General features: G+C 44.8%; 1 protein-coding gene across 10 annotated transcripts in view; it reads left to right on the top strand.

Annotated features, from left to right (window-relative positions):
- CHST15 (carbohydrate sulfotransferase 15) overlaps positions 1–24,200 on the top strand; it is a 100,964-nt gene that overhangs the window by 23,247 nt on the left and 53,517 nt on the right. For 3 of the 10 annotated variants that reach the window (XR_016388190.1, XR_016388195.1, XM_089898313.1), the window contains exon 1: positions 3,434–4,077. The exons of 3 other annotated variants lie outside the window; for them this stretch is intronic. The gene's annotated coding sequence lies outside the window, so the exon portion shown is untranslated. Of the gene's footprint in view, positions 1–3,421; positions 4,078–10,876; positions 11,076–24,200 lie in introns of those variants that run through there. 4 more of the 10 variants (XM_022568511.3, XM_022568512.3, XM_022568513.3 and 1 more) reach the window with 4 other exon arrangements.

Here is a 24,200-nt window from a genome sequence, read left to right as displayed (position 1 = left end):
TTTAAAAACATATACGCAGTTCAGTTATTGGAAAACCTTTAAGAATGTTTGGAGCATCTTGGGCATGTACCTCTCCATTTTCAACTGTAAATTTTATAAAATCTGTATACAGATCAAGTACTTCCAATGAAAATTTAGCATCCAAGTTGAGATGTGCTATAAGGAGTACAGGACTTCCCTGGTGGCACAGTGGTTAAGAATCCACCTGCCAATGCAGGGGACACGGGTTCAAGCCCTGGTCCAGGAAGTTCCCACATGCTGCGGAACAACTAAGCCTGTGCGCCACAACTACCGAGCCTGTGCTCTAGAGCCCACAAGGCCCAACTACTGAGCCGGCATGCCACAACTACTGAAGCCACCACAATGAGAAGCCTGCACACCGCGACGAAGACTAACCCTTGCTCGCTGCAACTAGAGAAAGCCCGTGTGCAGCAACGAAGACCCAACGCAGCCAAAAGTAAATAAATAAACAGATAGATAAAAAAAGAAAGTACACACTGCATTTTGAAGGCTTAGCATGAAAAAAAATAATGTAAGCCGCATAGCACAGGGAGATCAGCTCGGTGCTTTGTGTCCACCTAGAGAGGTGGGATAGGGAGGGTGGGAGGGAGACACAAGAGGGAGGAGATATGGGGATATATGTATATGTATAGCTGATTCACTTTGTTACACAGCAGAAACTAACACACCATCATAAAGCAATTATACTCCAATAAAGATGTTAAAAAATAATGTAAACTACATCATTAATAACTTATACTGTATACACGTTGAAATGATAATATTTTGGATATATTGGGTTGAATAAAATATATGGAAATGAACTTCATATGGAACCTTTACACTTTGGTCTGAGGCTCATGTTCTCTTTCTTGGGCACCACTGCTCTGGGCAGTCTCCCCTTGCCTCCTGGGATTTGAGCCAGAGGGCCAGGGAACAGGAGAAGATGAGCGACGCCCCTCCTGTCCCCCCACTGTTTCGCTCATCTGGGTGTGGGGTTTTGGGTTGATTACACCCCTGACCTCAAGGGTGCCTTGTCCAGCAAGAGGGGGAGCTGTCCTGGGGCTCTATCCTTCCTGCCACTTCTCTCTGGTGGTGCCTTTAGAAGTGAGCATCTGCTCGGATGTCCCTGACTAGGAAGAAAGTCTTAGCACATGAATGAGCCCATCTGCAATGCGGTCACGCATGGATGGGCCGTGACCAGCCACCAGCCAAGTTGAGAATTTTGCCTTGACTTTTAAATTAAATTTAACCGAAATCTCTACTCCAGCGGGATGGAGAGCCCCTCCAAACTCTAAGCTACAGAAATGTGGTCCAGAAAGTGAATCAGATTTCATTTCTGCCTCCCTCCTCGCCCCACCCCCATTTCTGGGGGACAGTGGGAGTTCCCGGAGGGAGTCCCGTGGAAGTGTGGCGGGTGGTGATGCGGAGATGAGCACATTATTCTGTCAGCAGCTCGTATTCACCCCTGGCACTCAGCCCATCTGACATTTGTCTTCTTCGTGGGATTCCGGATGCTTCTACCACTGGCCTGCAGGCTCCGCTGGGCATGGCCTTGTTCAGTTCACTGCCGTGTCCCTGGCTCTGCACTGGGGCCCGGCACATAGTAGGGATTGAATGAACTTTGTTGACTGGGTTAACTTGGACCGTACTGTCTTCATCTGAGGGTCAAATATGGTCTTTAGGGGGGGGCTTCCCTGGTGGCTCAGTGGTTGAGAGTCCGCCTGCCGATGCAGGGGACACGGGTTCGTGCCCCGGTCTTGGAAGATCCCACATGCTGCGGAGCGGCTGGGCCCGTGAGCCACGGCCGCTGGGCCTGCGCGTCCGGAGCCTGTGCTCCGCAACGGGAGAGCCTACAGCAGTGAGAGGCCCGCGTACCGCAAAAAATAAAGACAAAAAAATATGGTCTTTAGGGGTCAGGGGATTGGAGTGTACCTCAGTGGATGGGCGCGGGATGTGGAGGTGGTTAGGAACTTTGGATCTACCTTGTGTTTAGTCTAAAACTCCAAGTGCAGGGTCTTTTTCTCTTTTAAAAACTGTTTATTGGATGACACCATAACTTTTATGCAGAGAAAAGAGAACTCTCCCTGTCTGTACAGACCTCTCCTTTCCACCAAGCCCTCCCTCCACCGTGGTCTGCCATTTGCTCTGACAGCACCCTGGGTGACACCAGTATCTTCATGTGGTCCCCGGAAACAGGTGGGGCCACGTGGCCAGAGTCCAATGGCTGACGGGGGTACAGCCGGAGCTTAGATGCAGGGAACGCCCATCTTGGGGTGACTTCTTCATGATTGTTATAGCCCACACTTAATGCGACCTAATGCATAAATCCTGGCTGATCAGACCCTAGGGAAACAGGAAATGTCAAAGTCAAGACCGAGAGAGAGAAACCTGTGCCCCTCAGCGGGGAGGATGGGGTCTGGTTAGGCAGGGATGAGCTGGTGGGCTGGGGAGGGCCTCAGGCTGGCCTCTGTGCTCAGGTGTCCCTTGGTGGGAGCTCGTGCCAGGACGCTGGTCTTGGTGTATTGGCCCTCTGCTCTGCCTCACGTGTTCAAAGTCAGTGACTCAAATTTCTACAACCTGAAGCCGTAAACTCATGAGTCGTGCGGTCCTGTTGGTCTCTGGGGGAATACCCGGCTCCCCCGCCCTCTCAGCCTCCGCCCTCTCAGCCTCCCCCCTCCCCCCGGCCGCAGGTCCTGCACCCTGCTTGTTTGGGTCTCTCCTTCCATCACAGTGTGAGGTGGGGCACCCTTCAGCTTGCCAGAGACTCCCCCGCCCAACTCCCGAGGACCAGCCCTCGTGACTCCTGCAAGGTCACACCCTCTGCACCACAGATGGTGTCTGAAGACTGCAGGGATGAACTTGAACTTCACAAGACTGTTGCATTTCTTGGCTGTATTTATGGTTTGTGTGGCCTTGACTTGTGCTAGAGCTAAACTTGCAGGATTCGGTTGAACCCAGTTCTCCATGTATGTAGGAGTATACTATGGGATGTGGGGAAGCAAGTGAGGTGTTGGTTTGGGGAGTTTGCACCTTCGCCCCGGTGAGCCCGAATTTCAAACTCACTGCCTCCATGGGAGGGGCCTGTGGGGCATGATGCTGAGCTGGATGCAGGGACAAGGGACATCTTCTCACCACTGAGAGGCAGAGTCCCCACCCTGACTGGTCGTGTCTACTCACATCTGCCCGCGGCTTAGCCCAGAGAGGGACGTGTTCAGACCTGTTCAGACACTTCCTTCCTAGCTTGCATTATCTCCTTGCTCTGCCATCGTTGTGGGCTTGGGGCCCCAAATACCATCAGACCTAACATTTAAAATAAAAACGATCCTGTTTTTATTGTTTGAATTTATGTTTCTTATTAGAATGGAATTGAATTTATGTTTCTTATTAAATGGAATTTATGTTTCTTGCGAATGCTTTGCAGTTATTCACTGCAAAAGATAAGGTCTTTTTAAAAGAATAACTTTTTCTGATTTTTTTTTTTTTGTATTTAAGAGTAAGGCTATCAAGGCAGGTGATATGAAAGCAGAATTTTTAGTAAAAGCGAAGCAATTCTTTTTCAACAGGCTTAGCAGACATTAAAATGTATGTGCTTTGATCTTCTTTTTCTAGATTAGAATATGAAGGATCAGTTGTTGCAAAAGACAACAAAGTAACTCGTTTCTGATACCTTTCAGCGAGCTGGCATTCTAGAAGAGGCCAGCATGAAACATGCAACTGCGTGACACAGACCAGACCAAAGACATACCGACATGTTCACTAAACACAAACCCTCAAAGCGGGTGGTAATAGGAATAACAGTGAGCACCTACGGGGTACCAGGCTTCCTGCTCAGCGCTTTCCATGGATCGTCCGTCGCAGCCCTTCCCACAATTCTGTTAGACTAGACGTTATCATCCTGTTTTATCAGATGGGGAACTGGAGTGCACTTGGGCTCAGGCCGTGGAGCCAGGATGAGGACCCTAGCCACCTGGACGCCCCCGTGCTCGAAGCCACCAGCCTGCTCCCCAGGAACTGCTCACGAGTGGCGAGGAGTCTCCACCACCCCCTCGGCTCTGCCTCTGACCCCCAGAGAAGGTGAGGTCTGGAGGCAGCTATTCCTGGAATTAGCCATATGCTCATTTTTTTGGCCTCAGTTATTTCACTGATTGAGGCAAAGTTTCTGGGAGTTTTGACGTTAAGTAGCTGGATAATTGCCTCAATACGTCATTTTCATTTTACATGGTTGGACACAACCTTTTATGAAATTTGAAAACCCAGCTCTACTTGGGGAAACGATATTACCTTATATTTCTAACTTTGTTTGCCCAAAGTAGTTGATGGATTAGGCTTCCAGTTATAAGTTTAATTGCCCAACACATAACCTCCTCCAAATGCCCTGTTTGTTAAAAGTCAGCTTGATTTGGGGCAGGCTCCCTGACCTTTCCTTACCTGGGAAATGAAGACTTTTAAAAAGATGATCTCTCAGGTGCCTGGCTTTGGTTCTGAGGTTCTGTTCTGGTGGCTTCTATGCCTAACTGGATTGCAGGTCTTAAGAGGGCAGGAGGGAAGTCTGCCCTTTCTTTCATCCCTCCTCAAGGCCCAGCACTGATGACTGAACAGATGGGTCAGGACAAGTGTGAAGATGCCAGTGGTTTCACTGAATGATGTGAATGTAAATTACTGGCCAGAAATATCCAAAGAAGATAAATATCTAAGAGCTTCACGCTACCTTTGACATTTTTTTCCTAATTTCTTCTTTGAGATCCCCAAAGAGAATTTTAAAGAGACTTCAAGAATGCTGCTTGCAAGAGTCCTGACACATGATCGTATCCCCGGAATAAGTGCAGAATGTGACGTGTGGGGTGCTGTTGTCACTTCACTAGGGAGTGGGGTCTGCATACCCACTGATGCTTTGAGAAGCCCAGCCAATTACTCTGGGATGTGCAAACAGCTCCTCTGCTCTGGCTACAAGCCACCTTTTGGGTCAGATCTCAGTGAGAGTGGGGATGAATGGGGCAAGAGGAGGTCGAACCCCTGGTACGTGCTCACACAATCCTGCTGTCACCAAAAGGCCCTGCCTGGTCCCAGAAAGCTGTGAGGGGACCAGAAGGGGACCCGGGAGCGGCAGCCCTGAGAAGGAGCTGCCACTGTGTCGACCCACCCCTCTGGGAGGGAGGTGATTGGCAGTCCAGGTAGGGGTGCCCCCTCCTCCCCAAGTTGAAATGCCTCCATCTCCTTTCCATTGTAAAGTGAATGCTACTGGCCATTCATAGGGAAAAACATCTTTGGAGTCTGTTCATAATCATTCATTTCTGCTCAAGGTTTTACAACTGCAAAAAAGGGTGTGAAAACCTCAGAAGAACTGAGTTAACCAAAGACGGTCCAGCAATGTTATAAACTGTTTTGTCATCAGAAAGTGAAAATAATCCCAGGGTAAGAACATTCAGAAAAAAAAAGCCCAAATTGCTTTGTGAGAACGTAAACTTGTTTCTTGCAGCCAATTTCATAGGAGGAGGAGTGGGTGAGGGCTGGAAAAAGAGGCAGAAGCAGTGACAGACCTATTGAGGGTTCACTAAAGAGGCTCCAGAAGCATCAGTTTCCCCCTGCCCATCCTAGCCTGCTGGAACAGAACTGGTTGACACTTAAACTTTTCCAGCCCTGGAACTCTGTAATGCCATGAATAATTATTTTAATCTAAAAATCTGGTTTCTCCCACCCATAATAACCAGTAAATCCTTCAAGTTAATGAAGAACTCATTTAATTACATAGTAATTGGTATTTTTACCTCTTTTAAATATAGATGGGGGGAAGTACCTGAGGAGACAAAAAAAAAGAAAGAAAAAGAGAAGGAAAAAAGAAGGGAGAAAGGTAATTTGGATTTTTAGTCGATTCTGAATACTTGATGTTTTTGAAACATTTCCAGATTTCCTTTACAGGAAAGGAATGAAAATGATCCAAAAGGAGGAGGGAATTTTTTTTTTTTTTCCTTTTGTTCTGAGCTCAGTCCTGGGGTTTTGTGGCATGTGCTGAGAAGCTGGGTAGACTGAGCGCGTTCAGAAATTTGCCCAAAGGGGTTGTAAGAACTGAAAATGAGTAAAAACAAAACAAAATGGAAAAAAAAAAAAAGGAAAAAACACAAAACATCCTGCCACAGATAAGAATCATGTAATTTGCTAAGACATATCATTCTGATGTTTTCTTGTGGATGAAAGCTAATTTAGAAAGGCAGGGAGGTACACTTGTGGTTTGGGGGAGTGAGATCCAGTCCCGGGCCCTTGGAGGCCCTTGCTTCTGCTCTAGCAGAACCAGGGGCGGGTGGAGGCAGCTCTGTGGGTGTCAGAGCCCGGGGCCAGCCCACCAAACAGTCCCACCATGGAAACCAGTGCCAGCTGCAGGCCCGAGAGATACCAGGAAATGGGTTTTCAGTGCCATAGGGACTAATTCTAGAGAGGCAGACTTCAAAAACCTGCAAAATTTAAAGTCCTATTTTAAACATGACCCCCCCCCCATCATTGGGAATTCTCTGTTTATGACTGTGCTATATTTGTGTAAGTGTTACCTACTTCCTGCCTGCCTTTCTAATTTCCTTTTTTAGCAAATATTTATTAAAGTCAACAGAAGAGACACTCTTGCCTTCATGGAGCTTATAGCCCAGTGGTCAAGGCAGATATCAGCCCAGTAAGCACACATGAAGATGAGAAGTAGCAGGGGTTTGGCGGTTGAGGGCAGGGACTGACTTGGTCTGGGGGCTGGGGAGGGGGGAGCTTGACTGACATCGGAATGGGGAGCGGGAGTTCATAGGTCAAGCAGACCAGTGTTGGTGGTGATGGTGGCCATCCAGGGAGGCTGGAGGATGCAGATGGAGACAGACAGAAACAGAGGCAGTGGGATAACAATACCAGAGGAGCAGAGGGAGCACCCGTGCGGGGCCCAGTCCCACTTCTTTCCTCAGGTGGTGAATGTCCCCATTCACAGCGAGGCAGCTGACTGGGGCTCGGAGTTTAGGTGGCCTGCAGGTGAGGCGGCCGGCCCAAGGTCACCTAGTCGGGCAGCTGTTTCAGGACCTTGTGGTGTAAGAGCCATGAAGTCAGGTGTGTTTCTGCTCTGCTCGCCATGTGTCCCCGTGGACACCACGTCCAGTGCTCGTTTGGCGGCTCCATGGCCTCTGCTGGGCCTGGGAAGGATGGGCATGTCGTCACGTGGGCACTCGGATTGTGTCGGGAGAAGTTCTTATCGACTCTGAGGTGACTCTAGGTCTGAACATCTATGTGCTTTGGCCAAATATTTATCTGAACCAACCAGAGCAGTTCTTGACAGAAAGTCAGCTACGGGGAATTTTTTTTTGGCCGTTTTTAAAAATTTGAGACTTTTTTACCCCAGGAAGAAGTCTGCTCTCTGCAAACAAGTTCCAACCTTTGGAATGAGGCCTGAACGCTTTCCAGATCTTTATGGAAAAGATTCCACTCTTCCGGGGTAAATTCCAAGAGGTTACTTGTTTACGTAGCACTGAGTTCGCAGGGCAGCTCGTGCAGCCCAGCTGTCTGCTTTTATACCGAGTATTGCTTGCTCTCCTGTCCCCACTCTGCTTTACCTCGTTGCAGAAGGAGGCTAGTCCTCTCCATCAGCAGGGCAGCTGTGGAGGGGTCTGTTGAAGCAGCATCTTAGCGGACTCCAGGGAAACATGGTTCTTCTTGGAGAGCATGCCTTTGTTATAATGTTTATTGAATGTCCACTTCTCCAGCTTCAAGTATCAAAACTTGGAGAGATGTTTTTTGAAAGAAATCATACCCCACCAAACAGTTTGAGCGCCTCTACTTAATGGAGAAGAGAAAGGAACTCCTTTTCGACAGACTGATCTGTGTTTAGCGTCTTGGGTGATATGTCTGTAAATAAATACTTACTTGATCTATTTATTTTACAGAGGTTGGGAATCTGGATTTCAGATTTGAGTGGGATTATTAGAAACTGGGTCTCTTTTCTAAAAGTGTGAAGGAAGTTATTAGAAGGAGAGTTTGAAACTACCATTTTAAATGATTTATTTATTGAATACTAAGGAGTTTTATTTTGCAATTATTTTAACTGGTACGACTGCATATATTTTGGTTGCCATTTACTTTTTTTAAAAGGTTATGTTCCATTTACAGTTATAAAATATTGGCTAAAACAACCATTTTTTAAATTATTTTTTTCTCTGGGTCTTTCCTTGCATCCAAAATCTAGTTCTTGGCTCCCGGTGTCCTGGTGGGACCAGCGTGTTTGTCGCCGTGTCACTGCAGGACAGGGCCTATTTCAGTCAGCCTCGATCAGACGTTGCTGACACACAGCCTTTGCAACTTTCCTTCTTCCTATTTTGCATCCAGGCTTGGCTGGGTCTTTGTACCCCGGGTGAGAGTCCGTACTGCGGGGCTGAGATCCTGTCTGCAGAGATGGGAGGGACAGAAGGAAGAGAAATGGGGGAGGTGGTGGTGGTTGGTTGCTGTTTATGGAGTTTAGGGTTGGGGGTTGGTGTCAGCAGCACTGTAGAGGCATTTTGCACGGGCCATCCCGTTTGGTCTGCACAGCTCCCTGGTGGTAGGTAGCACCACATTGTCTCCATTTGACAGATGAGCAAACTGAGGCACAGAAGTGTAACATGGTCTGCACAAGGGCACACAGCAACCAGATGGGCAGGGGTGTGTGTGTGTGTGTGTGTGTGTGTGTGTGTTCACATACTTCTGGGGTATGGACTTTCATCTTTGGTCCCCACCACCACGCTTCTCTTTCCATGGTGGCAACGTGCCCATTCCCACCCTGTGTAGCCGTGTGAAGCAGGATCCTGCGTCAAAAGATTTAGAGGCTCATTTGGCCTCAACAAACAGTCAGTCATGAGAAATTGTCATCTAGGGTCCCACGGTCCTTTTTGCGTGTTGTCCCTTGGTACTGTTTTGGAATGTGCATGTTTATAAACATGGATGCCCACTCTGGGGAATTCTGTGGTCGGCTCCAGGATTTCCATGGCTGTGGCAGAGAGGGCAAGGGAGATGTCCCTCCTGGACTCACTCCCACGCGTGTCATTCTTAGTTCAATGGGAACTGGATTTTTTTTTACAACAGTCAAGCATTATAGTATATCTGGTGGGGGGGGGATATTAATGCAGAGATAACTTGAGAAGTGAGGGGATAAAGTGGGGCTTGGATGTAACTTCCCATTTGGCAGTTTGCATAGACCCCTTCCGTGCCATGACACCTTGCCTCGTATAGCCCTGCAGCCTCATTGCCATCCCTTGTGCCACCTGATCTGCAGAGAGAGGCAAGAGTGCACCCATTTTCAACAGATGAGGAAACTGAGGTTCAGAGATGGGAACTCGTGTCCTGGGGAGCTTGGCCCAGCCCATTTTCTTTTCTTTAGCTTTCTTTTTTTTTTTTTTAACATCTTTATTGGACTATAATTGCTTTACATTGTTGTGTTCGTTTCTGCTGTATAACAAACTGAATCAGCTATACATATACATATATCCCCATATCCCCGTCCTCTTGCGTCTCCCTCCCACTGTCCCTATCCCACCCCTCTAGGTGGTCACAAAGCACCGACCAGCCCATTTTCTATTTGCCATTCCTGTTTGTCAGTATTTATTATCATTGTTTCATCTTTCTCATCTTCGTGGTTATAAAAGTAATACACTATGTAAGTAAAGTTGGAAGCAAGGTGACTGGAAACTGTAACGTGCATGTGGGTCCCACCCTCCCTGCGGGGAGGGGCAGTTTGGGCTTCAGCTTGTGTTTTTTTTCTAAATTTATTTATTTATTTTTGGCTGTGTTGGGTCTTTGCTGCTGCGCGTGGGCTTTCTCTAGTTGCGGCAAGGGGGGCTACTCTTCCTTGCAGTGCACGGGCTTCTCATTGTGGTAGCTTCTCTTGTTGCAGAGCACGGGCTCTAGGCGCGCAGGCTCAGTAGTTGTGGCGCACAGGCTTAGTTGCTCAGCGGCATGTGGGACCTTCCCGGACCAGGGCTCGAACCCGTGTCCCCTGCATTGGCTGGCAGATTCTTAACCACTGTGCCACCAGGGAAGTCCCTCAGCTTGTGTTTAAATAAATCCAGATCTGCCACTTACTTGCTGTGTGATTTAGGACAAGCCACTTTGCTGCCCAGAGCCTCAGTTTTCTTACCTGCAAAATGGAGCAATTGCATCTACTTTTAGCATCGCCTCAAAGTCGGGGTAGATGAGAGGCAGCATAGTGCCTGCCGTGGAACAAGTGTTCAGTTCTTGTTAGTTCTCCCCCACCCCCACCCCCGCCCCGGCCCTATATCAGTGTTTCTCAAACTCACCTCCAGGAGACCCTGAAGGCAGAAGATAATAAATTCTCCCTGGAGTGCCCTAGGCTGCCGGCAAGCAGCTTGCATACACCTAAGCAAGCTGCAACATTGTACAGATTTTGTATCACTTAGTTCTGTATCTGAGCATAACAATTTAAAAACAATGTTTCAAATGCTTAAATATTTCAAACTGTCTTGTAGCTTCCTGGAGTACCTCTGCACAGCCCTGGGGGGCTGGCACACACCTCCCCACAACCCTGGGGTCTACACACCCAAGCTGGTGTCGGTGCTGGAGTTGCTGTCCTTGCCTCTTGCCACACCTCGTAAGAGCTAGACCTGTCTGTGGGTAGACAGTGGATGTTATGGAGAAATCCCATTTTACCCTCACCTTGTTCTAAAACCCTCCAGGGGACACTGCAGTTCAGTCAGATGGCTCACTTTTTCTATCCAAAAGACATAGATTCTAAAGAAGTGTTTTCAGGCGGTTCTTCTTGTTCAAGGGTTAACCAGATTCTTATTTTGCTTATCTTTGGAAATAAAACAATGTTTAAAACTATTCAGATCAGCAAGGCCATCTGGTGGGGAGTGTGCAGCTGCTCCCCATTCAATTGTGCCGCCTCTAATGTATTCATTGTAGGTCCCTTGTACAGCTGCGAAATCATTATTCGCAGTTGGTTTTGAACAGTGAGCTCCGTGTCTGGGCAAGACCTGTCTCCTCCGCCCGTCCTGAAGGACATTTGGATTGGTCATCTTCTGATGTTCGGCAGCCTTTTCACTCTTCCTGACGTCACATCAAAGCAGGTGAGAGGGTTCTGGGCACCCAAGTGAGGGGGGGCAGAGCCCCTTGCTCCTTTTGGCCCTGATACTTAGTCTCTGCATTATACTTGGAGCCACTTCTCCTTTTCATTCATTTTCCTATTTGTTAAGGAAGGATTGTTGGAAGGCAGCTAGAATCTACCTCTCATCTTTGTGGTCTAGTTACACAAGAGCCAAAAGGACACACTAGTCTGAAAATGTGTGACTTTTCCCCCCAGTAGTTAAGGTTTTTTGTTGCAGATGTTTGAATCCTTGAAAGTGTGCAAAAAGAATAATAAGAGAATTTATCAGATACCTGTGTTCCTGAGATCGCTGGACTCTGTGATGATGTGTCGTACTTTGAGAAAAAGAGGATGAGGGTCTAAGTGGTGCTGGGGTTTGCTTATGGTCACATGGCTGGTTAGTAGGTGTGGCAGGTGGTCCACCCAGGCCTTTTGATCCCCAGGCCTGCTCTCTGTCCTATACTCTGAGTCATGGGGGCGGGGGGGAGGTGGTGTATAGCATTAAATTCATCTGTAAAATGGGAGTACTAATTGGGCTTTCCTTTAGATTATCATGAAGTATAGACAGGATTATGCATATAAACCCCAGCCTGGTGTCTGGACACCAGAAGGCCTTCAATAAATGTAGCTCATGTCACTTTTATTGTTGTCACTAAGTGGCAAGAGCCCTGTCCTGGATTTCTGCCAAGAGTTTGCTCCTTCGCTCATTAATTTAAGAACTATTCAGAGAGCATCCGCCCCCATGCCAGGCATGGTTGATGTACAAGGAAATGTAGTACCTACACTGATTTGATTTCAGGCTGAGCATCACTGACCCTGTCCTTGTAGAGCTGACAGTGCAATCGGACAGTCCCCAGCTCCAGCCACACCTCCTTGCCTGGGAGACAGGGTGGCCGGTGGGCTGGGTGAAAGCTGACCTTGCTGCTCTTTGAGCCTCGAGTTCTGAGCAGGTTTCTCCCGGAGCTGCCATCTTACATAATGGTGTGGTATGGGGAAGGATCATAGGCTTTGCAGCCAAACAGACCTGTGGTTGGAGTTTGGTTCTGCCACTGGCTGGCCATGGGGTTCCGGGGACGTTTTTAACCCTGTGGTGCCTCAGTTTCCTGCATTTAACTTGGGGGTCGCAGTGCTGACCTCAGAGGGCTGCCATCAAGAAAGGACCTTGCGTGGTGCTTCTGTGCGTGGCAGGGGCTGGATCAACATTTGTCACCTTCTCTTTTCACCGTCCCTGGAGTCACTTAAAACCCTAAACTGGGCCCATGTTTCGAAGTATACATCCTCGTCTGCACAGAGAGTGGTATTTCATTTCTAATTTCAAATGTCTTCAAACAGACCGCACATTGCTTCCTTGACATGCTTTACGTTATAGGACTGTCCTTGCTTTCTTGCCGAGAGCCGTGTAGGTGGGCGGGTTTCACAGCAACCTGGTAAGCTTGTCTCAAGTAGGTTCTACTCTAATGGAAAACCACCGCCATAGGTGTACAGGCTTGAGTGGAAAATCAAGTACCTAAATCCAGCACCAATTTACATTACAGTTACTACTGGAAATAATAAAATGAGTGGTTAGAAATAGTTTCTCCTCCCATTTGCTTTCAGAAAAAGAAAGTTGTCGGTTGTGTCACAAAGACCTTTAGAATCTCGTGCCCATTGAGATTGCTGGGTGACCGTGCAAAGTGAACATAGTGGCAGCCTCTTGTTCACCCTGCCGCTGGTCGTTCTGTGCATTTTAGAGAGACTGGGGCACTGGCTGGGTGTCATCCATACATCTGGTGGTTGCACGAGGGCGCTGGAGCAGGTTACCCTATGGGAGAGTGAGCCATCCCAGAGGATATTAAAAGGATCCCATTTGCCCTCCCGCCTTCAGCTGTCGGATATCCCGTGGGTCAATGAGGCAGCTCCATTGTACGGGTACATTTTGAACCAGCGCTGGTTTCCCAGCTCTGCAGCTGCTCAGAGGCTGGTGGGCTTTGGGGCTGCCCTTGAAAGGGATCTATGATTCTGAGTGTGGGCTTGTTTCTGGAGCCTTTGGAGCCTTTGTTCTGGAGTTAGATGGGATGTTAACAGAGGACCTGGGTTGTGCATTTTTCGTATTTGTAGCTTCAACAAACACAGTGCCCTGCACACCGTGGGTGCTTGATAAACGTGTGCTCACCGGTGTGGGCTACTAATAAGGAGAGTGCACTGTGTGTTTGGGGGTTAATTGTCCAGCTTTTTTGCCCAGCATAAGGCAAGTACTGCACCAGCTTTTCAGTGCTTGCTGCAAAATTGTTGGCTTCTCAGCAGCCCGAAGACATAGTAAATGATGATACTGGGTTTTTATTAGGGAGGAGTTAATTGCAAACCATCCACTCAGGAGTGTTAGGGCTGAAAGAGGTAGTCCCGACTCCATATTTTACATACAAGGTACAGGTTCAGAGATGCAGTGACTTGTCCAGGGTTACCAGCCAGGTGAATGTCAGGTCTGGATGGGGACCATGCTTGGGAATCTCAGTTCAGGGGCCACACCCCGTGGCGCGCTGCCTTGTTGGAGACAGATGATCACTGCGACGGGGGTAAGCTTTTCCCAGGGTACACCCACAGCTGTCCCAGGCTCTCCAGGGCTCCCCACCCTGGTTATTGAGGCACCTGAATGATCCCAGTCAGCTCTGCTTTTTAACATCTTGTTTCTACTATTAAAACTTCGCTGTTTTTCCTGCATCTGTGTGCCTGCCTGTAGCTGCCACCTGCCTCTTCTCACTCATTACTTCAGATTAGTTGCAGACAGGAAAATGAGACATCTATGCTAGAACTATATATACACTGAAAGCAGGTAGCCTGGAATGAAGGTCTGAGGGCCTCTCCTATAATAATACAAAGAATACATATCATTTATTGTGGCTTGGTGTGTGCTAGATGCCGGGTTAAGCATTTTTCTGAACATTATTTCCTCTTCACATCCATGCTGGGAGGAGATAGTTTTATTCCCATTTTACAGATGAGGAAGTAAAGTCACGGAATGGTGAAGTTAGTTACCTGAGATCATAAAGCTGGCACAGACTTGAGTCGGATTGAAATGCAAGTCTGCCTGAGACCTTTGGCAGTCTGACTCCTGTAAGGCTTTGTTATGACTGCCCAGAGAACGTTTTTGCTACATCCCAACTGTCTACCAAGTTGCAAATCATTTGGTTCCCTAGGCCAGATGCAGAGGAGGAGCTGGCTGCAGATTTGTGGAGATTTGGTCTCAGAGAAAATGCCTGTTTCTTAAAGATATGTTTTATGTAATGAAATAATAGTTTAGAATGTGTCTTCTAGACTGTAAAGCACGTGAAGTGGTCATTACTCACAAATAAAATGTTGATGATGAACTTAATGTCAAGTATGTTTTAAAAATAACTTTAAAAACTGCCTGTGTTTTGTATGACACACATTTTGAGTGAGCCAGGAAGATCCTGCAGGTCACCGTTTGAGAATCCCTGTTTTAGACAAAGCATGCAGAAGGTGTCTTAGTCATCAGGAAAGACGAAATCTGGCAAGGAAGCCATGAGTACAGGATGCAGGAAGGGCTTGCTCAAGGAGAGGAGCAAGGAGGAAATTATAGTGACTCTAAAAATAGGCAGGGAGGAAGGTTCTTCATCAGGGACTGGGGAAAATGTGGTCAGTCATCTGATAACTAAAACATAACAGCTGTGGTTCTTGTAAATACACATTTTGCCAGAAAATAACCTGATGTGTGACATTTGGGTAGTTTTGTCTTGATTTGGGAACAGCTGCCATCTGGGTTTCCAGCATTATTTTGGCATATCTGCTTCTGGTGTTAGCCAAAGCATTCTTCAAGGCCACAGCATTGGTTCAGTTGATTCACTGGGTCTTTGGATGAATTGCTTTGACCTGAATTGCTCACTTTACTCAGATAAAGACACTTTTTGGAACTCTTAAATGTATAATTATACCAGCTTAATTTAGTAACATCTATTGTTTGTAACCTGTAGAAGAGTGTATCAGTTAACTTTTTTTTTTTGAGTTAAGAGATTCTTTTAAATTTAATCATTCTGGTTGATAATAAAGCTTATTTACACTTGTTCTTCCCTTAATAGGAACAGAAAATAACCACCCACTATCAGTCCTACATTATCCAGTAACATCTTAAAGATTAACCAAATCTCCCTACATTTTTTTCTTTTCTTTTTTTTTAATAAGGTTTTTTTTAACATCTTAATTAGAGTATAATTGCTTTACAATGGTGTGTTAGTTTCTGCTGTATAACAAAGTGAATCAGCTATATATATGCATATATCCCTGTAGCCCCTCCCTCTTGTGTCTCCCTCCCTCCCTCCCTATCCCTCCCCTCTAGGTGGTCACAAAGCACAGAGCTGATCTCCCTGTGCTATGTGGCTGCTTCCTACTAGCTATCTATTTTACATTTGGTAGTGTATATATGTCCATGCCACTCTCTCACTTTGTCTCCCAGCTTACCCTCTCCCTCCCCATGTCCTCATCAAGTCCATTCTCTATGTCTGTGTCTTTATTCCTGTCCTGCCCCTAGGGTCATCAGAACCTTTTTTTTTTAGAGTCCATATATATGTGTTAGCACATAGTATTTGTTTTTCTCTTTCTGACTTAACTTCACTCTGTATGACAGACTCTAGGTCCATCCACCTCACTACAAATAACTCAATTTCATTTCTTTTTATGGCTGAGTAATATTCCATTGTATATACGTGCCACGTCTTCTTTACCCATTCATCTGTCGATGGACACTTAGGTTGCTTCCATGTCCTGGCTATTGTAAATAGAGCTGCAATGAACGTTGTGGTACATGACTCTTTTTGAATTATGGTTTTCTCAGGGTATATGCCCAGTAGTGGGATTGCTGGGTCGTATGGTAGTTCAGTTCTATTTTTAGTTTTTTAAGGAACCTCCATACTGTTCTCCATAGTGGCTGTATCAATTTACATTCCCACCAACAGTGCAAGAGGGTTCCCTTTTCTCCACACCCTCTCCAGCATTTGTTGTTTGTAGATTTTTTGATGACGGCCATTCTGACTGGTGTGAGGTGATACCTCTTTGTAGTTTTGATTTGCATTTCTCTAATGATTAGTGATGCTGAGCATCCTTTCATGTGTTTGTTGGCAACCTGTATATCTTCTTTGGAGAAATGTCTATTTAGGTCTTCTGCCCCTTTTTGGATTGGGTTGTTTGTTTTTTTGATATTGAGCTGCATGAGCTGCTTATATATTTTAGAGATTAATCCTTTGTCAGTTGCTTCATTTGCAAATATTTTCTCCGATTCTGAGGGTTGTCTTTTTGTCTTGTTTATGTTTTCCTTTGCTTTGCAAAAGCTTTTAAGTTTCATTAGGTCCCATTTGTTTATTTTCATTTTTATTTCCATTTCTCTAGGAGGAGGGTCAAAAAGGATCTTGCTGTGATTTATGTCATAGAGTGTTCTGCCTATGTTTTCCTCTAAGAGTTTTATAGTGTCTGGTCTTACATTTAGGTCTTTAATCCAGTTTGAGTTTATTTTTGTGTATCGTGTTAGGGAGTGTTCTAATTTCATTCTTTTACATGTAACTGTCTGGTTTTCCCAGCACAACTTATTGAAGAGGCTGTCTTTTCTCCATTGTATATTCTAGCCTCCTTTATCAAAGATGAGGTGACCATACGTGCGTGGGCTTATCTCTGGGCTTTCTATCCTGTTCCATTGATCTATATTTCTGTTTTTGTGCCAGTACCATACTGTCTTGATTACTGTAGCTTTGTAGCATAGTCTGAAGTCCAGGAGCCTGATTCCTCCAGCTCCGTTTTTCTTTCTCAAGATTGCTTTGGCTATTCGAGGTCTTTTGTGTTTCCATACAAACTGTGAAATTTTTTGTTCTAGTTCTGTGAAAAATGCCATTGGTAGTTTGATAGGGATTGCACTGCATCTGTAGATTGCTTTGGGTAGTATAGTCATTTTCACAATATTGATTCTTCAAATCCAGGAACATGGTATATTTCTCCATCTATTTATATCAACTTTAATTTCTTTCATCAGTGTCTTATAGTTTTCTGCATATAGGTCTTTTGTCTCCTTAGGTAGGTTTATTCCTAGGTATTTTATTCTTTTTGTTGCAGTGGTAAATGAGAGTGTTTCCTTAATTTCTCTTTCAGATTTTTTGTTGTTGTGTATAGGAATGCAAGAGATTTCTGTGCGTTAATTTTGTATCCTGCTACTTTACCAAATTCATTGATTAGCTCTAGTAGTTTTCTGGTAGCATCTTTAGGATTCTCTATGTATGGTATCATGTCATCTGAAACAGTGACAGCTTTACTTCTTCTTTTCTGATTTGGATTCCTTTTATTTCTTTTTCTTCTCTGATTTCTGTGCCTAAAACTTCCCAAACTATGTTGAATAATAGTGGTGAGAGTGGACAACCTTGTCTTGTTCCTGATCTTAGAGGAAGTGGTTTCAGTTTTTCACCATTGAGAACGATGTTGGCTGTGGGTTTGTCATATATGGCCTTTATTATGTTGAGGTAAGTTCCCTCTATGTCTACTTTCTGGAGAGTTTTTTTTTATCATAAATGGGTGTTGAATTTTGTTGAAAGCTTTCTCTGCATCTATTGAGATGATCATATGGTTTTTCTCCTTCAGTGTGTTAATATGGTGTATCACATTGATTGATTTGCATATATTGAAGAATCCTTGCATTCCTGGGATAAACCCCACTTGATCATGGTGTATGATCCTTTTAATGTGCTGTTGGATTCTGTTTACTAGTATTTTGTTGAGGATTTTTGCATCTATGTTCATCAGTGATCTTGGCCTATAGTTTTCTTTCTTTGTGACATCTTTGTCTGGTTTTGGTATCAGGGTGATGGTGGCCTCATAGAATGAGTTTGGGAGTATTCTTCCCTCTGCTATATTTTGGAAGAGTTTGAGAAGGATAGGTTTAGCTCTCCTCTAAATGTTTGATAGAATTCACCTGTGAAGCCATCTGGTCCTGGGCTTTTGTTTGTTGGAAGATTTTTAATCACAGTTTCAATTTCAGTGCTTGTGATTGGTCTGTTTATATTTTCTATTTCTTCCTGGTCCAGTCTTGGAAGGTTGTGCTTTTCTATGAATGTGTCCATTTCTTCCAGGTTGTCCATTTTATTGGCATATAGTTGCTTGTAGTAATCTCTCATGATCCTTTGTATTTCTTCAGTGTCAGCTGTTACTTCTCCTATTTACTTTCTAGTTCTGTTGATTTGAGTCTTCTCCCTTTTTTTCTTGATGAGTCTGGCTAATGGTTTATCAATTTTGTTTATGTTCTCAAAGAACCAGCTTTTAGTTTTATTGATCATTGCTATTGTTTCCTTCATTTCTTTTTCGTTTATTTCTGATCTGATCATTATGATTTCTTCCTTCTGCTAACTTTGGGTTTTTCTGTTTTTCTTTCTCTAATTGCTTTAGGTGTAAGTTTAGGTTGTTCATTTGTGATCTTTCTTATTTCTTGAGGTAGGATTGTATTGCTATAAACTTCCCTCTTAGAACTGCTTTTGCTGCATCCCATAGGTTTTGGGTTGTCATGTTTTCATTGTCATTTGTTTTTAGGTAATTTTTGATTTCCTCTTTGATTTCTTCCGTGGGCTCTCAGTTATTTAGTAGCATATTGTTTAGCCTCCATGTGTTTGTATTTTCTACATTTTTTCCTGTAATTGATATGTAGTCTCATAGCGTTGTGGTTGGAAAAGATACTTGATACGATTTCAATTTTCTTAAATTTACCAAGGCTTGACTCGTAACCCAAGATCTATCTATCTATCCAAGGTCTATCCTGGAGAATGTTGCATGAGCAGTTGAGAAGAAAGTATATTCTGTTTTTTTTGGATGGAATGTCCTATAAATATCAATTAAGTCCATCTTGTTTAATGTATCATTTAAAGCTTGTGTTTCCTTATTTATTTTCATTTTGGATGATCTGTCCATTGGTGAGAGTGGAGTGTTAAAGTCCCCTACCATGATTGTGTTACTGTCGATTTCCCCTTTTATGGTTGTTAGCATTTGCCTTATGTATTGAGGTGCTCCTATGTTGGGTGCATAAATATTTACACTTGTTATATCTTCTTCTTGGATTGATCCCTTGATCATTATGTAGTGTCCTTCTTTTGTCTCTTGTAATAGTCTTTATTTTAAAGTCTATTTTGTCTGATATGAGAATTGCTACTCCAGCTTTCTTTTGATTTCCATTTGCATGGAATATCTTTTTCCATCCCCTTGCTTTCCAACTGTATGTGTCCCTAGGTCTGAAGTGGGTATCTTGTAGACAGCATATATATGGGTCTTATTTTTGTATCCATTCAGCCAGTGTATGTCTTTTTGTTGGAGCATTTAATCCATTTACATTTAAGGTAGTTATCGATATGTATTTCCTATTACCATTTTATGAATTGTTTTGTGTTTGTTATTGTAGGTCTTTTCCTTCTTTTGTGTTTCCTGCCTAGAGAAGTTCCTTTAGCATTTGTTGTAAACCTGGTTTGGTGGTGCTGAATTCTCTTAGCTTTTGCTTGTCTGTAAAGATTTTAATTTCTCCATTGAATCTGCATGAGATCCTTGCTGGGTAGAGTAATCTTGGTTATAGGTTTTTCCCTTTCATCTCTTTAAATGTGTCCTGACACTCCCTTCTGGCTTGTAGAGTTTCTGTTGAAAGATCAGCTGTTAGCCTTATGGGGATTCCCTTGTATGTTATTTGTTGTTGTTCCCTTGCTGCTTTTAATATTTTTTCTTTGTATTTTATTTTTGATAGTTTGATTAATATGTGTCTTGGCATGTTTCTCCTTGGATTTATCTTGTATGGGACTCTGCACTTCCTGGACTTTATTGACTATTTCCTTTCCTATATTAGGGATTAGGGAAGTTTTCAACTATAAGCTCTTCAAATATTTTCTCAGTCCCTTTTTTTTTCCCCCTTCTTCTTCTGGGACCCGTATAATTCTAATGTTGGTGTGTTTAACGTTGTCCCAGTGGTCTCTGAGACTGTCCTCAATTCTCTTCATTACTTTTTCTTTATTCTGCTCTGTGGTGGTTATTTACACTATTTTATCTTCCAGCTCACTTATCTGTTCTTCTGCCTCAGTTATTCTGCTATTGATTCCTCCTAGAGAATTTTAAATTTCATTTATTGTGTTGTTCATCATTGTTTGTTTGCTCTTTAGTTATTCTAGGTCCTTGTTAAACGTTTCTTGTATTTTCTGTATTCTACTTCCGAGATTTTGGATCATCTTTACTATCATTACTCTGAATTCTTTTTCAGGTAGACTGCCTATTTCCTCTTCATTTGTTTGATCTGGTGGGTTTTTACCTTGCTCTTTCATCTGCTGTGTGTTTCTCTGTCTTTTCATTTGTCTTAACTTACTGTGTTTGGGGTCTCCTATTCGCAGGCTGCAGGTTCGTATTTCCCATTGTTTTTGGTGTCTGCTTCCAGTGGCTAAGGTTTGTTTAGTGGGTTGTGTAGGCTTCCTGGTGGAGGGGACTGGTGCCTGTGTTCTGGTGGATGAGGCTGTATCTTGTCTTTTTGGTGGGCAGGACCGCATCCGGTGGTGTGTTTTGGGGTGTCTGTGACCTCATTATGAATTTAGGCAGCCTCTCTGCTAATGGGTGGGGTTGTGTTCCTGTCTTGCTAGTTGTTTGACATGGGGTGTCCAGCACTGGAGCTTGCTGGTCATTGAGTGGAGCTGGGTCTTAGTGTTGAGATGGAGTCTCTGGGAGAGGTTTCGCCGTTTGATATTATGTGGAGCCGGGAGGTCTCTGGTCGACCAATATCCTGAACTCGGCTCTCCCACGTCAGAGGCAGAGGCCTGACACCTGGCTGGGGCACCAAGACCCTGTCAGCCACATGGCTCAGAAGAAAAGGGAGGAAAAAAAGAAAGAAGGGAAGGAAGGAAGGAAGAGAAAATAAAGTTATTAAAATTAAAAATTTTAAAAATTATTAAAAAGAAAAAAATTGAAAAGAAAGAAAGAAGAAAGCAACCAAACCAAAAAACAAATCCACCAATGATAACAAGTGCTAAAAACTATATTCAAAAAAAAAAAAAAAGGACAGACAGAACCCTCGGACAAATGGTTATAGCAAAGCTATACAGACAAAATCACACAAAGAAGCAAACACGTACACACTCACAAAAAGAGAAAAGGAAGAAAAAATCTATATCTGTATATAAAAAAAAGGAAGAGAGCAACCAAATCAATAAACAAATCTACCAATGATAATCAACTCTAAATACTAAACTAAGATAGACATAAAACCAGAAACAAAGTAGGTGCAGAAAGCAAACCCGAAGTCTACAGTTGCTCCCAAAGTCCACCTCCTCAATTTGGGATGATTCCTTGTCTATTCATGTGTTCCACAGAGGCAGGTACATCAAGTTGTTTGTGGAGATATAATCCGCTGCTCCTGAGGCTGCTGGGAGAGATTTCCCTTTCTCTTCTTTGTTCGCACAGCTCCTGGGGCTCAGCTTTGGATTTGACTTCGCCTCTGCATGTAGGTCGCCTGAGGGCGTCTGTTCCCCGCCCAGACCAGACGGGGTTAAAGGAGCCGCGATTCGGGGTCTCTGGCTCACTCAGGCCAGGGGGAGGGAGGGGTACGGAGTGCGGGGCGGGCCTGCACCAGCTTGAGGCGTGCCGTGCGTTCTCCCGGGGAAGTTGTCCCTGGATCCCGGGACCCTGGCAGTGGCGGGCTGGACAGGGTCCCCGGAAGGGGGTGTGGATAGTGACCTGTGCTCGCACACAGGCTTCTTGGTGGCGGCAGCAGCAGCCTTAGCGTCTCCTGCCCGTCTCTGGGGTCCACGCTGTTAGCCGCGGCTCGCGCCCGTCTCTGGAGCTCGTTTAGGCGGTGCTCTGAATCCCCTCTCCTCACGCACCCCGAAACAATGGCCTCTTGCCTCTTCGGCAGGTCCAGACCTTTTCCCGGACTCCCTCCCGGCCAGCGGTGGTGCACTAGCCCCCTTCAGGCTGTGTTCACACCGCCAACCCCAGCCCTTTTCCTGGGATCTGACTTCGGTTAACATTTCTCACATAAAACAAGACTCAATGACTTAAAACAGAAACCGTTTATTATTTCTCATATGTCTGTAGAGATTGGCTGGGGGTCAGTAGGGTATTGGCTGTTCCAGGTTGGGCTCAGCCAGGCGGCTCTGGTCCGTGTGTCTCTCATCCTCCTGGCCAAGCTGCCGTGTTCTTCCCACAGCGAGGGTAAAGGTGCAGAGGGTAGGCGGACACACTCGACCCCTCTTAAGGCCTGGGCTTGGGACTGGCCTGCTATCACTGCTGCCTCATTCTGTTGGCCAAAGAAGTTTCCAAACCCAAGCCAAAGGCTGGAGAAATGTATTCCACTCCTTTGATCGGAGGAACTGCAATGTCATTTATGTGGTGAAGGTGGTAAATATAGGGAGAGATAAGAAACTGGAACCAAAATGCAATCTGCCATAAATAGTAATAAACTGCTACTTATCCAATACTTACTGTGCCAGGACTGTGTATATATAATAATAACTAACATTTATTTAGCACTGTGAGCCAGACACTTCTATGCACTTGACGTGAATTGTTTCATGTAATGCTCACAGCAGTGCTATGATATAGACCCTAAGGTTATTCCCAGTTTCCATCCAAGGAAACGGGAGGAGAGAGGTTTAGTAGACTTGCTCAAGGTCAAAGCTGGGTAACCCTGCGTGAGCACCCAGGCTCCAGTGCTGTATGTGATCTGTTACTATCGTCAAGGACTTTTGAGAATACAGAGGCCCAGATCACTTAAGGGACTTATCTGCAGTCACTAGGTGGACACAACTTTAGCATCCTGGCCCACGTGACTGCTGGCTGTATTCTTCCCACTGTGCTGTCGGCCAATGAGTGTTAATTGAGGAATGTAGCTTTATTCTGTTCACCGACTGTGATGTGGTCAAAGGCATAAAATCCAGGTATGAGATTGAAGCTGATCATCTGTTGTTTGTCCAGAGCCCTCCAGTCTTGTTAGCTTTCGTCTCAGTCCCAGTGACAAACTCTAAATGTGAAAAATGTTCCTTTTGTCACTTTTTGATTAATATTCCTTGAAAAAAACTTATTTCCATATGCATAGCCCAAAGAGAAGTGTCAGCAGTTAGACATACTGATGAGAAAAAGGCTTTGTGTTTTAGTAAAGGTTAATTAAGACCCATCAATTTTTTTCCTTTAAAACATTAAACTAAAATAATGTAATTAGCTATTTTTTTCCTCTCTACTCCCGGAGGGCAGATGTAAATGTTCCACCTAAATGAAGCTATTTATTTAAATTCGTCCAGATTTCTTTGGAAGTTTTGTACATCTTTCTTCTGCCATATCAGCTTAGAGCTACAATAATTTAATAAGTTTTTCCTAGGGTGAAATTGGATGCCCTTTATCGATCTTACACTGAGGGGGCATTCAATTACTTAATCTGAAGTGGTATATCTGGGTCTCTCGATTACAGCTTTGTTATAAACGGCTTGCTAATGATGCTCGGGGTGCCTAGGTTAATAGGGGCCATCCTAGCCAGGGCTGGGTAATTGAACGCTTTCTATTTTGGGACCAGTTATGTGATCTCTTACAGTGGTACTAGGTTCCCACAATTACAGCCTGCATGCACAGGGCACAGTGCTGAGCCCAGGCTGGGGAGCAATCTCACTGAAATGTATACCTGAGAACTCTGGTTTAATACCTGAATGGGAGTGCCAAGGGTCCTCTCTCATCTGAGTCCACTGGCACCAAAACGTGGACATTCCAGACAGGTGAAGTGCAGTGATATCCATTGCTTATTTCTTAAGAAAGAATAACCTGGGTGTTAGGTTTCGGAATGACTGTTCTTGGGATAATTGGTGGCATATGGAAAAGGCCAATCCAGGAAGAAAGCAGCAATCCATTTTCCTTTCAATCCAGTCACATGAATTTGATTTTTCTTCACCGAGTTATGTTAGTTCATAGTTATATTTATTTTAAAGATCTTTTTGAAACCATACATAGTGTGCCTCTATGTATTTGGGCAAATACAAATACTCTGTGTTTGGACAAATCCTAGCCCTGACCCAGCCTTCCAGAGTCTTGCCCCTGCCTTTTCTCCCATCCGTTTCCCCCGCCCGCACCTGCCGCATAGCGCAGCGGT

The sequence above is a fragment of the Delphinapterus leucas genome, chromosome 16 (assembly GCF_059928025.1).
Source record: "Delphinapterus leucas isolate spDelLeu-1000000601 "Yukka" chromosome 16, BTC_Dleu_Yukka2, whole genome shotgun sequence".
NCBI classification, from domain to species: domain Eukaryota; kingdom Metazoa; phylum Chordata; class Mammalia; order Artiodactyla; family Monodontidae; genus Delphinapterus; species Delphinapterus leucas.
Note: the sequence above shows the minus strand (reverse complement) of the source record. Positions and strands in the feature narration are given on the sequence as shown.